At 45.7% G+C, this 16,126-nt stretch overlaps 1 pseudogene; it reads right to left on the reverse strand.

Moving 5' to 3' along the window:
- Window positions 1-15,469: 15,469 nt before the first annotated feature.
- On the reverse strand, window positions 15,470-15,587 carry LOC126089907 (5S ribosomal RNA; annotated as a pseudogene).
- Between the last annotated feature and the right edge of the window lie 539 nt (window positions 15,588-16,126).

Genomic DNA, 16,126 nt, shown 5'->3' on the forward strand with positions numbered 1-16,126 from the left:
CATCTATTCAATGATGAAAGGAAAGGGAGCACCTGCACCCTAAAAGTGGTCCCACCAAAGTGCGCTCCTCATTGCCAGCCCTGCGATGTTTATTTTTACCGACAGGTGAAAATGTTCACGAAAATGATTCACAATGCCCCCGACTCGATGAAAGACAATACAGAGATCGCTTCTAGGGAAGATTCAATAAAATTACATTCTCTAATCCTACATCAATTCAGGAGCACCTAATTTTGAAAGCATGATTAAATACGCATGGTTCGCATCGAAATTAGCGGATGAAAGAGAAATCTTTTTGAATGCAAAAGAATTATGTTTCCCGGTATCTATCATGAAGAAACCGTGCGCCTGCAAGATGGATGCTTTCAAAAAATGCGCGAGGTGCTGCGAAAATTTGTGCTTCGGTTGTTACTATGATAAGTATCACTCACAATTTTGTTCAGACACATTAAGCGATGTGGACGATGAAAAATAAGATTTTGTAGTATTGTATGACAAAAAATTAATAACTGAATATATCTTTATAATTTCGCACTTCTTTCACTGTTTGTTGATATTCCCTGAAATAAAATAAAAAAATTCGGTCGATTTTGAAATAAAAAAAAATCACAAGCACACGCGTAGGATTTGTACACGGTACCTCCAGCACGGCATCCGTGAAACTCTACCGCTGCGCTACGCTGACTTGCTCGTAATGTAAAAAATGTTACCAGTATACAAAGCACGCAATGAACTTCAAAATCGATTTTCTCAAAAACCAAGGCCCATAGCTAAAAAAACCGGATAGCCAGGTACTCAGGGTATGTGCTTCTACAACATATTTAAAGCACATCAAAATCCGTGATTTACAGTATGGAGAGTCCCTTGTAAGTCGTCTTGTATCTTACTTGCAGTCACTCAACTTCGACACCACACCGTACACCACGGTGACATCAGGAAACAACCGCAGATTGCAGCCAATCCCGTCCGCCAAATCATTTATGTATATAGAGAACAACAGTGGTCCTATCACGCTTCCCTGGTGCGTTCCTGACGATACCCTTGTCTCTTATTAACACTCTGTCGTCGAGGACAGCATACTGGTTTCTACTGTTTAAGAAGTCTTCGAGACACTCACATATCCGTGAATTTATTCTACATGCTCGCACCTTCGTTAACAGCCTGCAGTGGGGCACCGTGTCAAACGCTTTTCGGAAATCTAGAAATATGGAATCTGCCTACTGTCCTTCATCCACAGTTCTGACTATATCATGTGAGAAAAGGGCAAGATGAGTTTCGCACGAGCGATGCTTTCTAAAACCACACTGATTTACAAAATAAGCTTCTCAGTCTCCAGAAAGTGTATTGTATTCGAACTGAGAATATGTTCAAGGGTACTGCAGCAGACAGAAGCTAGGGACATTCGTCTGTAATTTTGCGGATCCGTTCTTTTACCCTTCTTATATAATGGAGTCACCTGCACTTTTTCCAATCGCTTGGAAGTTTGTGCTGGGTGAGAGATTCACATTAAATAAGAGGTACCAAAGCGAGGTTGATCCCTCGCAACAGATCCACAAGAAAAGATAGCTGCTGCAGACTGCATCGACGAATTAGACACATCAATACAGCCATGCTCACAAACGGTTAGCTATGCCGTCGCAGCGGATCTTCTACTTATGGCCGAGCACACGAACTCTCAGCAGAGTCTGCCATCATCGAGTAATATGACACCTTCTTCTAACAGACCAGCGTGTGATCAGTGTAATAGACAGAACACTACGTAAAAGCTATTGTTAAGTGAGCTCTCAGTGTCAGACTGGTGATTTGTCTGTATGGTACGTTAATTTTCAGAGGCAGTTGCAAATACTCAAGACGTTTCAGAGGAAATGGATTGTACAAAATTAGGTAAATTCCTTTTGTATTTGTTGTAATAAAGTGAACTAATATGTTATGTGTTATAGTAACCTCTCGGTCTTCTCCCAGAGCAAAGCAAAGAAACAACTGTTGAGATGAGTTTATTGTTGTTCGGTACAACAGCCACAAGTTACAACATGTGTTCAATATGGTCTTACGACTCAGGAAGATGCTGAATCCGTAACACGGCATGCTCGACAGTTGCTCGCAGCATATCTGTTGTAATCAGTGTGATCTGTCATCGTATGCTTCCTTCAGACCAGGACGAATTCGGACACATCCTTGATATACACGACCTTCCAGATATCCCCGCGACGAGAAGTCACATGGGTTTAGATAGGCGGTTGTGGAAGGTAACACACCGTGAAATTGCCTGGAAATGATGCGGTCGTTTTTGAACGTTTCTCGAATTAAGTCCTTCACCTAGCAAGCGGAAGGCGGTGTCGCCCCATCTTGTATGAAGATAGTGGTGTGACTACAAATGTGTTCTTGAAAAGCTGGACTCACGTGTTGCACAAGTAGATCCTCGTAACATGCGGATGTCACCGTACACCTAACAGGCCCAGGGGGTGTTATCATCGTGAAGAAAAACGGATTGAGAGTGAAACAACTTGTGAAACCATACCACACAAAGCTGAGTGCAGTGGATGCTCCTGCACAACATGTGGCCGAGTAGAGACCCATTTGCGACAGTTCTGTGAATTCACGGCCCGTTCAGAGTAAAATGTGCCTCGTCCATCCAAAGAATATTTCTTTGTCACGTGTTATCCATTTCCATGCTCGCAGATTCTGAATCTTGTGGTGATACCAGTGTAGAATGCACCGTAGAAACTTTTTAACTATTGGCCAGCTCCAGTACTGTAAAAAGATGCAATCACAGCTAACATAACAGGCATAGCTGTATCCAAATGAATCAAACATCGACGGCTTAGTAACGCTTGCTTTAATTACTGAGATGAAACACGGGGCCCACACAAAAGAAACATTCTTCTAGCGCAGACGCTTCAGCAAAGCAGAAATTTGGGCAGTGTTTTTAATGAATTGGATATAACAGGTAAGGTTCCTCATGACGCAGCTCAAGCATTGGTTGCAGATTCTGAAGCATGTGCTGCACGGTGGGCCACAACTTCAGCAACTTCATAAATAGATGCCAAGGGAATGGGCCGCCTCCCTGTCTCTATTGTACCACCTAATTCACCTGTTTCTTCATAATATTCTTTAGTCCATTTATTGACACGGGCTTCTCCACAGTAGTTTTTGTCGTCGGTATTCCCACAATGCAGCGCCACTTTTGGTTTCGTTCTGATAAAACAACTTTACCAGCAGTGCTCAGTCTTGTTCTCAATAACCATTGGATTTCATACAGAAAACATCACAGTTATTAACCTTTTATAAAAGTGGTTGAAATGGCTCTGAGCACTATGTGACTTAACAGTTGAGGTCATCAGTCCCCTAGAACTTAGAACTACTTAAACCTAAGTAACCTAAGCACATCACACACATCCATGCCCGAGGCAGTATTCGAACCTGCGACCGTAGCGGTCGCGCGGTTCCAGACTGTAGCGCCTAGAACCGCTCAGTCACCGCGGCCGACTAACCTTTTATACCAACAGTCACTTCACAAAAGAAATCAACACGTGTCGCCAAGCGACGAACAGCACACTGACGTCTAAATAGGAAACATTTCACGTTCCGACTGCTTACAGCGCCGTATTTTCACCTGGTGGTAGGAAGTGAAATATTATTTCTTCAATATACTCCGCGAGCTCTCCGATTAATGAACGTATCTACTATGTTTCAGCTCCCTGCGATGTATACAACCCGCAATGCACCACTCGGAACACTGTCAGTTTAATTATAGCCACCCGGTACTTGTGTTAAACGTTGGCGAAACTGCAGGCTTAAGCAGTTAGCCCAGTTGACTATGGAATGGTCGTTGCGGAAGGGAAGCCGTTGCTAGGCGGTCGGCGATGCGGCGAGCGCAGCCTGGTATGGGGGAGGGGGAGGGGGGGTAGCGGACTAAGACGGATGAAGCGGAGCGGCCGCTGGCGCCAGCAGGGGCGGTGCTGGCGGGCCAGCCGTCCGCACTGGCGCCAGCTCCGATGCCCGGCGGGGCACAATAAATATTTAACTGGTCATGACAGTTCATTTTCCAGGCGGCTGCGTGCTTGCCGGAGTGGGCGCGCGCGCCAAGACGGCGCCGCTGAATGTGCATGAGGCCGCCGCCACAACAGCGCGGCAGCCGGCCACCCCCTTGGTACACCTTGCCGCAAACTGCTCCGCCGCGGTGATCGAGCAAATTTCACGCGAGTATGTGCTGGACGTGACAGCAGCTAGCCGTACCACCGTCTCATAGTATCGTGCGCTCGTCGAAGTAGAACTGCTACAGCGACACAACATAAACACACTCTGGAAGCCACCTTACGGCGTGTAGTGGAGGGTACTTCGGGTACCATTCTTAGTTTCCCCCTTTCCTACTCCTGTCACCAATGGTTTTTTAGCGAGATATCTGTAGGAGGGAGCAGTAAATTTGATGCATCTGTAAAAGCTCGTTGCAGCTATTAGACTAGAGCATCTGAAAAGCATTACGACCTTGGGGGGCCGGTACCTCGGGCCGCATACGTGCCGATTTTATTATTAACTGGTAACCTACATACATTAGTACGTTATGAGACCCCAATATACTAGCTATAGGTAAGGGTGCGATAAGCTGGACGCACCTTCAAGTACTGATCGTTAAAACTCGGCACCATTCGGAACACTTGGTGTCGGCTGTTTCCTCTGTTTCACATTGCTGCTACTCTCAGTGACTCCATAGCTCTGATACTTTAACTGCCTGACGAAGTGTGTTGACATGACTGTGTGAGCGGTGATTAATTGATCCATAACAGTGACTTTACTTACTTTCAAATGAATTATGCCATTTGAGACACAATGACAAATGTTTACTAAATGTTTTGAATGTCATTTTTTTCACGTATTGCGTTTTAGCTGATCAGCCCAAGGCACATACGCCGATTACTTCCCTGCCCCTTATCTCAGGCCGGATTCACCAATGTCTATCAAAATTAGGTAGATCTTTAAATATTACTGTGTCTGAAAGTATTTTTTTCGTTCTTGAACAGGAAAGCTACACTCTTAAGACGCTGTTAACGTTTTTCGTTCGGATGTTACTTACTGGATGGATACTATTATAAAATATGGCTGAGAACCGGGGTGGCCGAGCGGTTCTAGGCGCTACAGTCTGGAACCGCTCGACCGCTACGGTCGCAGGTTCGAATCCTGCCTCGGGCATGGTTGTGTGTGATGTCCTTAGATTAGTTAGGTTTAAGTAGTTCTAAGTTCTATGGGACTGATGACCTCAGAAGTTAAGTCCCATAGTGCTCAGAGCCATTTTAACCATTTGATTTGAAAACCGGAGGCCGCATGAATGCTTGATTTGGGCTGCGTGCAGCCCGTTGGACACAGTTTGACGACCACTGGACTCAGAGTATGGGAGCTTTGTAGAGAAAACTCAGTTCGTTACTAACTGAACTTGGCCGTGTGCCTAATATGAACCCGCGTCTCTTATTCTTTGCTCAACTATAAAATGAAAAAAGTCGCTTTGAAAAGACAACAGAAAAATCATATTACTTCGTTTTATTGACATTTAGGTGCGGGGTACACTCCATAATATTTGCACTCATCCACATTCATATTAACAGTTGTGATTATTCGACTTCCATGCTGAAGTAACCGTTTCTGCATTGCATATTTACAGTCATAAGCCAAAAAAATTACGACCACTGCCCACCGCGAGATTGGATGTGGCCTGGTGGCGTTAAGGGAATGTCACACGGTAAGGAAAGTGTATAAGTGGATCAAAGACGGATAGGGAATTATTCTAGCGATGACACGGGCCACAAACGGGGAAGTCTACTGATGTAAACTGTGATGGGCAAACATCTATTAGGCGCACTGCGTATGCAGTGGTACAGACATGTTAGGAATGTGGGTCTCACGGAGAGCGTGCAAGGGATGTCCCTGAAGCTCAGGTAGCTCAACGTGTTCGGTCAGAGGGTTCAGCTACCCTCTGTAATAAAAAAATGGAGTGAACGGATCAACGAACAACCTGAACGGGTGTCATCGGATGCCCGCCACGAACAAATTCAACGAACAATGTAGAACAAAATGAGATTAAAAAACAAAAGATGGATAAAGCGTCTGCCATGTAAGCAGGAGATCCTGGGTTCTAGTTCCGGTCGGGGCACACATTTTCAACATGTCCTCAATGATGTATATCAACCTCTGTTTGCAGCTAGGAAGGCGATTTAATTATCATTTCGTTCTAGAGAAACTGCATGGTCATCAATGATATCTGTTCTTTCGGGAACAGATACTACCTGCATGTATTGATATAAGTTTCTTTGACGATGGTGATATTGTTATTACCTAGAGCCTGTGGTATCTCGAATACAGCGTGCTACTGTAGTGAGGATCTACAGAAAGAAGGACAATGAGACCCCTTCTGGGCGATAAGTGTGCTCCCTGCCGCCGTTGGATAAGCAGCTGCAGCAGCAAGTCGTATACTCCTAGCTCACTCATTTGTTACATAGTTTAATTCTTAATTTCTTTGCGTGTTTTTGGTACTTGCATTGTTTAATTCATAAATTTCGGGCGTATTATAGTATTTGAGAGTTGTAGCATCGCGTTTTAGTACCTGAATAGTGTAAATTCGCGTAGTCGTCTGTCATCTGTTTTTGTTTTGAACGGCCAGTGTCGGTTGGTCACAGTCAGTGTGCTCCCTGCCGCCGTTGGATAAGCAGCTGCAGCAGCAAGTCGTATACTCCTAGCTCACTCATTTGTTACATAGTTTAATTCTTAATTTCTTTGCGTGTTTTTGGTACTTGCATTGTTTAATTCATAAATTTCGGGCGTATTATAGTATTTGAGAGTTGTAGCATCACGTTTTAGTACTCGAATAGTGTTAAATCGCGTAGTCTCCTTCCGCCGCCGAGCAGTGTGTCAGCAGTGCACAAGTGGCAGAATTACTGCATTTACTAGGCAATCTTGTATTTTAATAACCGCTTCAATTTTGTGTCGTTTTGTTTGCGCTCTCTGTAGATTAGTTCAGACGTTCTTTGCACAAGTTTTTAGCATGGATAGGGACTGCAACTGCTGTGTTCGGATGCAGGCTGAGTTGGCATCCCTTCGCTCCCAGCTTCAGGCAGTGTTGGCTTCGGTCACACAGCTTGAGGCTGTTGCCAATGGGCATCACTGTGGGGGTCCGGATGGGGGTTTGTCGGGGACGGCCAGCTCGTCCCACGCATCCCCCGATCGGACTACGACTGTGGTTGCCCGGGATACTGCCCGCATTGAGGCTGCTCCCTCACCTGTGGTAGAGTGGGAGGTCGTCTCAAGGTGTGGCAGGGGGCGAAAGACATTCCGGAGGGCTGAACGGAAGGCCTCTCCAGTTTGTCTGACGAACCGGTTTCGGGCTCTGTCTCAGGCTGATACTGATCTTCAGCCTGACATGGCTGCTTGTCCTGTTCCAGAGGTTGCCCCTCAGTCTGCAAGATCCGGGCAGTCGCAGAGGGTGGGCTTACTGGTAGTTGGGAGCTCCAACGTCAGGCGCGTAATGGGGCCCCTTAGGGATATGGCAGCAAGGGAGGGGAAGAAAACCAAAGTGCACTCCGTGTGCATACCGGGGGGAGTCATTCCAGATGTGGAAAGGGTCCTTCCGGATGCCATGAAGGGTACAGGGTGCACCCATCTGCAGGTGGTCGCTCATGTCGGCACCAATGATGTGTGTCGCTATGGATCGGAGGAAATCCTCTCTGGCTTCCGGCGGCTATCTGATTTGGTGAAGACTGCCAGTCTCGCTAGCGGGATGAAAGCAGAGCTCACCATCTGCAGCATCGTCGACAGGACTGACTGCGGACCTTTGGTACAGAGCCGAGTGGAGGGTCTGAATCAGAGGTTGAGACGGTTCTGCGACCATGTGGGCTGCAGATTCCTCGACTTGCGCCATAGGGTGGTGGGGTTTCGGGTTCCGCTGGATAGGTCAGGAGTCCACTACACGCAACAAGCGGCTACACGGGTAGCAGGGGTTGTGTGGCGTGGGCTGGGCGGTTTTTTAGGTTAGATGGCCTCGGGCAAGTGCAGAAAGGGCAACAGCCTCAACGGGTGCGGGGCAAAGTCAGGACATGCGGGGACCAAGCAGCAATCGGTATTGTAATTGTAAACTGTCGAAGCTGCGTTGGTAAAGTACCGGAACTTCAAGCGCTGATAGAAAGCACCGAAGCTGAAATCGTTATAGGTACAGAAAGCTGGCTGAAGCCAGAGATAAATTCTGCCGAAATTTTTACAAAGGCACAGACGGTGTTTAGAAAGGATAGATTGCATGCAACCGGTGGTGGAGTGTTCGTCGCTGTTAGTAGTAGTTTATCCTGTAGTGAAGTAGAAGTGGATAGTTCCTGTGAATCATTATGGCTGGAGGTTACACTCAACAACCGAGCTAGGTTAATAATTGGCTCCTTTTACCGACCCCCCGACTCAGCAGCATTAGTGGCAGAACAACTGAGAGAAAATTTGGAATACATTTCACATAAATTTTCTCAGCATGTTATGGTCTTAGGTGGAGATTTCAATTTACCAGATATAGACTGGGACACTCAGATGTTTAGGACGGGTGGTAGGGACAGAGCATCGAGTGACATTATACTGAGTGCACTATCCGAAAATTACCTCGAGCAATTAAACAGAGAACCGACTCGTGGAGATAACATCTTGGACCTACTGATAACAAACAGACCCGAACTTTTCGACTCTGTAAGTGCAGAACAGGGAATCAGTGATCATAAGGCCGTTGCAGCATCCCTGAATATGGAAGTTAATAGGAATATAAAAAAAGGGAGGAAGGTTTATCTGTTTAGCAAGAGTAATAGAAGGCAGATTTCAGACTACCTAACAGATCAAAACGAAAATTTCTGTTCCGACACTGACAATGTTGAGTGTTTATGGAAAAAGTTCAAGGCAATCGTAAAATGCGTTTTAGACAGGTACGTGCCGAGCAAAACTGTGAGGGACGGGAAAAACCCACCGTGGTACAACAACAAAGTTAGGAAACTACTGCGAAAGCAAAGAGAGCTTCACTCCAAGTTTAAACGCAGCCAAAACCTCTCAGACAAACAGAAGCTAAACGATGTCAAAGTTAGCGTAAGGAGGGCTATGCGTGAAGCGTTCAGTGAATTCGAAAGTAAAATACTAGGTACCGACTTGACAGAAAATCCTAGGAAGTTCTGGTCTTACGTTAAATCAGTAAGTGGCTCGAAACATCATGTCCAGACACTCCGGGATGATGATGGCATTGAAACAGAGGATGACAAGCGTAAAACTGAAATACTAAACACCTTTTTCCAAAGCTGTTTCACAGAGGAAGACCGCACTGCAGTTCCTTCTCTAAATCCTCGCACCAACGAAAAAATGGCTGACATTGAAATAAGTGTCCAAGGAATAGAAAAGCAACTGGAATCACTCAACAGAGGAAAGTCCACTGGACCTGACGGGATACCAATTCGATTCTACACAGAGTACGCGAAAGAACTTGCCCCCCTTCTAACAGCCGTGTACCGCAAGTCTCTAGAGGAACAGAAGGTTCCAAATGATTGGAAAAGAGCACAGGTAGTCCCAGTCTTCAAGAAGGGTCGTCGAGCAGATGCGCAAAACTATAGACCTATCTCTCTGACGTCGATCTGTTGTAGAATTTTAGAACATGTCTTTTGCTCGAGTATCATGTCGTTTTTGGAAACTCAGAATCTACTATGTAGGAATCAACATGGATTCCGGAAACAGCGATCGTGTGAAACCCAACTCGCTTTATTTGTTCATGAGACCCAGAAAATATTAGATACAGGCTCCCAGGTAGATGCCATTTTCCTTGACTTCCGGAAGGCGTTCGATACAGTTCCGCACTGTCGCCTGATAAACAAAGTAAGAGCCTACGGAATATCAGACCAGCTGTGTGGCTGGATTGAAGAGTTTTTAGCAAACAGAACACAGCATGTTGTTCTCAATGGAGAGACATCTACAGACGTTAAAGTAACCTCTGGCGTGCCACAGGGGAGTGTTATGGGACCATTGCTTTTCACAATATATATGAATGACCTAGTAGATAGTGTAGGAAGTTCCATGCGGCTTTTCGCGGATGATGCTGTAGTATACAGAGAAGTTGCAGCATTAGAAAATTGTAGCGAAATGCAGGAAGATCTGCAGCGGATAGGCACTTGGTGCAGGGAGTGGCAACTGACCCTTAACATAGACAAATGTAATGTATTGCGAATACATAGAAAGTAGGATCCTTTATTGTATGATTATATGATAGCGGAACAAACACTGGTAGCAGTTACTTCTGTAAAATATCTGGGAGTATGCGTGCGGAACGATTTGAAGTGGAATGATCATATAAAATTAATTGTTGGTAAGGCGGGTACCAGGTTGAGATTCATTGGGAGAGTCCTTAGAAAATGTAGTCCATCAACAAAGGAGGTGGCTTACAAAACACTCGTTCGACCTATACTTGAGTATTGCTCATCAGTGTGGGATCCGTACCAGATCGGGTTGACGGAGGAGATAGAGAAGATCCAAAGAAGAGCGGCGCGTTTCGTCACAGGGTTATTTGGTAACCGTGATAGCGTTACGGAGATGTTTAACAAACTCAAGTGGCAGACCCTGCAAGAGAGGCGCTCTGCATCGCGGTGTAGCTTGCTCGCCAGGTTTCGAGAGGGTGCGTTTCTGGATGAGGTATCGAATATATTGCTTCCCCCTACTTACACCTCCCGAGGAGATCACGAATGTAAAATTAGAGAGATTAGAGCGCGCACAGAGGCTTTCGGACAGTTGTTCTTCCCGCGAACCATACGCGACTGGAACAGGAAAGGGAGATAATGACAGTGGCACGTAAAGTGCCCTCCGCCCCACACCGTTGGGTGGCTTGCGGAGTATAAATGTAGATGTAGATGTAGATGTAAGTGGTTGGACGTCCACGATTTTTCACAGAACGTGGGATTTGGGGGTTTGCCTGCTCTGTAAAGCAGGACAGATGGCTATCTGTGTGATCTTTGCCGTATGAGCACGCAAACGTGTTTCGGAGCACACCGTTCATCGTACATTATTGAACATGGGGCTCTGCATTGGGGGACCCTTACGTGTTTACATGTTGGGCCAATGAAATCGTAAATTACAATTGCAGTGGTCACGGGATCGTCGACATTGGTCCGTGGATCGATGTAAACATGTTACCTCGTTGGATGAATCACGCTTTTTCGACACCCGGTCGTCTTTACAGATGCCGACGTGCACGTGAACGCCGGATCGAAACGTGCACTGCGATAAACACGCAGGCTGGTGGATGCAGTATTATGCTATGAGAGACGTTCTGCTGCGCTCGCATGGGACCTACCGCAGCAATCTAAGACACGCTACGCTGGCAGCTGTGGACTTCTACACACCTTCATGCTTGATGTCTTCTTCGCCAGCGATGTTATATTCCAGCAGGATAATTGTCCGTGTTCCTTAAGCCAGAACCGTACTACAGTAGTTTGAGGAGCATTCTAGTGTACTCACGTTGATGTCTTGGCCACGAAGTTCAAATGGCTCTGAGCACTATGGGACTTAACATCTGAGGTCATCAGTCCCCTAGACTACTTAAACCTAACCATAACACACATCCATGCCCGAGGCAGGATTCGAACCTGTGACCGTGGCAGCAGCGCGGTTCCGGACTGAAGTGCCTAGGACCGCTTGGCCACATTGGCCGGCTGGGCAAGAAGTTCGCTTGGTGTGAATCCAATGGAACCCAGTTGGTTCGCTAACAGGGGTCATCACCGCGCATACAAATCAGCGGCCTGGTGTTTAAGGAAAACACATGACCTGTGTGTGGACATCCCGTGCGACATACCTCCAAAAACCCGCCAACAAACTGTGGAATCCATGATATGCATGAATGTGTGTGATGTCCTTAGGTTAGTTAGGTTTAAGTAGTTGTAAGTTCTAGGGGACTGATGACCTGAGATGTTAGAGTCCCATAGTGCTCAGAGGCATTTTGCAGAATCGGTGACGTGTTGGGTTCCAAAGATGGACCAAGCTGTCTAGCAGGTGGTCATAGTATTTTGACTCGTCAGTATATATTAATTTATCAAGTTATCACTGTTCAGGGAAGCCTTTTGATTTATAGAATGCGATTTTCACTCTGCAGCGGAGTGTGCACTGATATGAAACTTCCTGGCAGATAAAAACTGTGTGCCAGACCGATACGCGACCTCGGGACCTTCGCCTTTCGCGGGCAAGTGCTCTACCACTTCTCATTCTGGAAACATTCCTCAGGCTGTGGCTAAGCCATGTCTTGCAATATCCTTTCTTTCAGGGGTGCTAGTTCTGCAAGGTTCGCAGGACAGCTTCTGTAAACTTTGGATGGTAGGAGACGAGGTACTGGCAGAAGTGAAGCTGTGAGGACGGGGCGTGAGTCGTGCTTGGGTAGCTCAGATGGTAGAGCACTTGCTCGCGAAAGGCGAAAGTCCCGAGTTCGATCTCGGTCGGGCACACAGTTTTAATCTTTTGCTTTATGTTCGAATATCAATACGAGTCGCTAGCGGAAGTTACTAACCAGTGCCTCCTCCACAAATTTCATTAAAAATGCTGCACGCCTTTCCGGGAATGAACAGACTCGTAAATTACTTTTGCGCTACGAACTGGTGTAATCTTTTCTAACTCATAGTCAGTTATTCACCAGAGTCTTCGGACAGTTTACGTGCTATGCGGCTGCATGAGGCCAGTCCTTACGAAACCCCCCCAAAAAAAGCCTCCCCATAATTATACACTGAAGCGCCAAAGAAAATGGTATAGATATAGGTTGACTCTTACATAGAATATCACAGCAACCAGCCACTTTTTACAATGCTATTAATTTTTTTAACAGGGCCGTTATCGCTTCCAAACGATAGGTTCATCTTCAGACGGCTAGTTCACATTTTACATTACATTTCGTGTTTTTTTCCTCACCTAACGAAACTTCCTTGGGGTGGCGATGCCCTACAACCAAAACAAGATGTCAGACAACGTCTTTTTAATTGTAATTGTCCCTCACGACGATTTTAAGTGATGTAAACAAATTATTATTATTAAATGAAAGATGTGAGTTACCGAACCATCTGAATTGGGATGTCGGTAAAAGGATCCAATTATTATTTTATACCGGTTGCCAATAATGACCTCTGTCCATACTAACTCACAGGAACCATCTACTTCAATTTCGTGATAAGATAAAGTACTTCTGACAGAAACAAACACGCCACTGCCACCCGTGTTTAGTCTATCCTTTCGGAACACCGTTAGGTTCTTCGCAAAAATTTCGGCTGAACTTATCTACGGCTTTAGCAAGTTTTCAGTGCCTATGACGATTTGAGCATCAGCTCTTTCTATTAGAGCTTGGGGCTCTGCTTCATACCCAACACAGGTACGACAATTTACAACTGTTATACTGATGGTTCCTGTATCTACGTTCTTCCTGTGTTCGCTCTGCATCCTTTGTGACTGACGCCCTTCTTGTGTTTTCTCGAGACCCTCAAACCCAAAAGGCCGACCAGTCCACCCCACACAGCCCCTGCTACCACTGTAGCCGCCTCCTGCGTGTAGTGGACGCCTGACCCAGTCAGCGGAACCAACCATCCTTTGGCGTAAGTCGAGGAATCTGCAGCCTACACGCTCGCAGAACCGTCTGAGCCTCTGATTCAAACACTCCAGTCGGCTCCGTACCACAGATCCGCAATCGTTCCTGTCTGCTATGCTGCAAATGGTCAGCTCTGCTTTCATCTGGCAAGCAGGACTGGCAGCCTTTACCACTTCTGTTCTCCACTTGAAACCAGAGAGGATCTCTTCTGATCCAAAGTGACACACATCATTGGTACCGACATGAGCAACCATCTGCAGTTGGCTGCACCCTGTGCTCTTCATGGCATCGAGAGGACCCATTCCACATCTGAAATGACTCTACCTGGTATGCACATGGAGTGCACATTAGTTTTCTTTCCCTTCTTGTCAGCCATGTCCCTAAGAGGCCCCGCAACGCGCTTAACGTTGGAGCTCCTAACTATCAATAATCTCACCCTCTGTGATTGTCCGGATCTTGCTGGCTGAGAGATTTCCTCCGAAACAGAAGAGGTGACAGCGTCTGGCTCAGCGACAATGTCAGCCACAGACAGCACCTGGAACCTGTTTGTCAGACAAACCGGGGAGGCATCACGTGCGGCCACCTGGGAAGTCTTTCGCCACCTGCTACGCCCTAGGGCCACCTCCCACTAAACGACAGTTGATGGGTCAGCTTCAGTGAGAGCAGTGACACTGGGCTGGCCTCCGTTGAGGACCGTTCAGAGGACTCGGACGTGCTGGACGTCCGTTGGAACCCCACGGCCGTCCAATAACAGTGTTGCCGATCCACTGTAGCCTCAAGCTGTGTAACCGAAGCCATCACAGCCTGAAGCTGAGAGCGAACTGTCACCAACTGGGCTCGCATCTGCACACAACAATCACAGTCCCTGTCCATTCTACAGACCGTGGAAAACAAAATTGTGCAGATAAACCGACTATCGCCATGTAATGCGCAAGTCTACTGTAGACCCTGACGAAAACGCAGGAACTGTGATTTGCCTCTGATTACGAACTTGTAAAATGTCACAAAAAGGGTTTATAAAATTCGCTCCTGATTAGGAACTCGTAACAGTCACAATATCGGTTACTTCCCTTTTGCTGCTTGTGTCTCGGCCAGGTACTGCTGCCTGACTATATATTTTTAGAATAAAATTATAGTTCACATTAAAGGAAGTGATTCCACTTACTACTATAAATCATCCTGTTCACACAAAAGACTGGCTTTGGGGGAGGGGAGGAGAGGGGGTAGATGTAGCGTGAAGGCACAGGGAGTGCTAAAGTTTATGTATTCAATAAGCCATGTTGAAAATATGGAGATACTTTTCTGATTTCCTTTCTTTAATTCAGTCTCTTGAGTACTTATATTTCTATTTTAATTATGGAAATTTTAGACAAGAGAGAATTAACTCATTTCATTTACACAATTTTGAAATTTAAATTTGTGAAAGCAGTGTGGTTTATCAGAAATGCAGTAATAAAACGAGAAACAAATATTGCAACCCACTCTCTTTGCACAGAGTTTCTGAAACAGTTTAATTTAATGAGGGTAATTTTGTATTATGTTAGTTACTGAGGAGGTCGATTTTATGATGGACGCTTTCATCAGTTTAGACAGAAGCCAATTTTTCCTTGCGATTTAGACCATTTCTGGAGGCTTAATTTTTCCAGTGTATGACATCCTATTACTAAAAATCACTCCGTCTTCAGGCCACAAGTGGCCCATCGGGACCATCCGACCGCCGTGTCATCCTCAGATGAGGATGTGGATAGGAGGGCCGTGTGCTCAGCACACCGCTCTCCCAGTCGTTGTGATGGTTTTCTTTGACTGGAACCGCTACTGTTTTGTCGAGTAGCTCCTCAAGTGGCATCACGAGGCTGAGTGCACCCCAAAGAATGGCAACAGCGCATGGTGGCCCGGATGGTCACCCATCCAAGTGCCGGCCACACCCGACAGGGCTTAACTTCGGTGATCTGACGGGAGCCGGTGTATCCACTGAGGCAAGGCCATTGCCTCCTTTTACTAAGATCTAAAATAATTAAACTCATTGTCATTGACGTAAGCGCAATATAATAGTAATGTATTTTAGAAAAAACTCAAATAAGGTTATGAAATCAGCTATACTCATGAGTTCTCAATATTAACTTATGTTTTCAGGACTATGCGCATAGAATATGTACTATCATTAACGTACATATCATACACAGTCAAAATTATATTAGTCTGAAACTGTATTAAATGGATTCTCAGATGCTATGTGTTTTATTATAATGATTTGAATCTTGAATATCAGAATAAATTAAAAACAAGTATTAATCACGTGTTTCGAAATTCGTTCTTTGGACGTGCAATATCATGTAAATTTTTCACATATCTCTGCATGCACTGTACACAGTTTTCTGAGGACATTTTAATATGATGGAGCATTAAAATTACATGCTTACTTCCTTAGGCTGCAAGAAATTTGGAAAAGAGGTTCATTTTTGCATGACACTGACACATTGCATTTCATCATTCGTAATCGACAATTTTCACGTAAACAGTGACAGCAGA

The sequence above is a fragment of the Schistocerca cancellata genome, chromosome 6 (assembly GCF_023864275.1).
Source record: "Schistocerca cancellata isolate TAMUIC-IGC-003103 chromosome 6, iqSchCanc2.1, whole genome shotgun sequence".
Classification (NCBI taxonomy): Eukaryota; Metazoa; Arthropoda; class Insecta; order Orthoptera; family Acrididae; genus Schistocerca; species Schistocerca cancellata.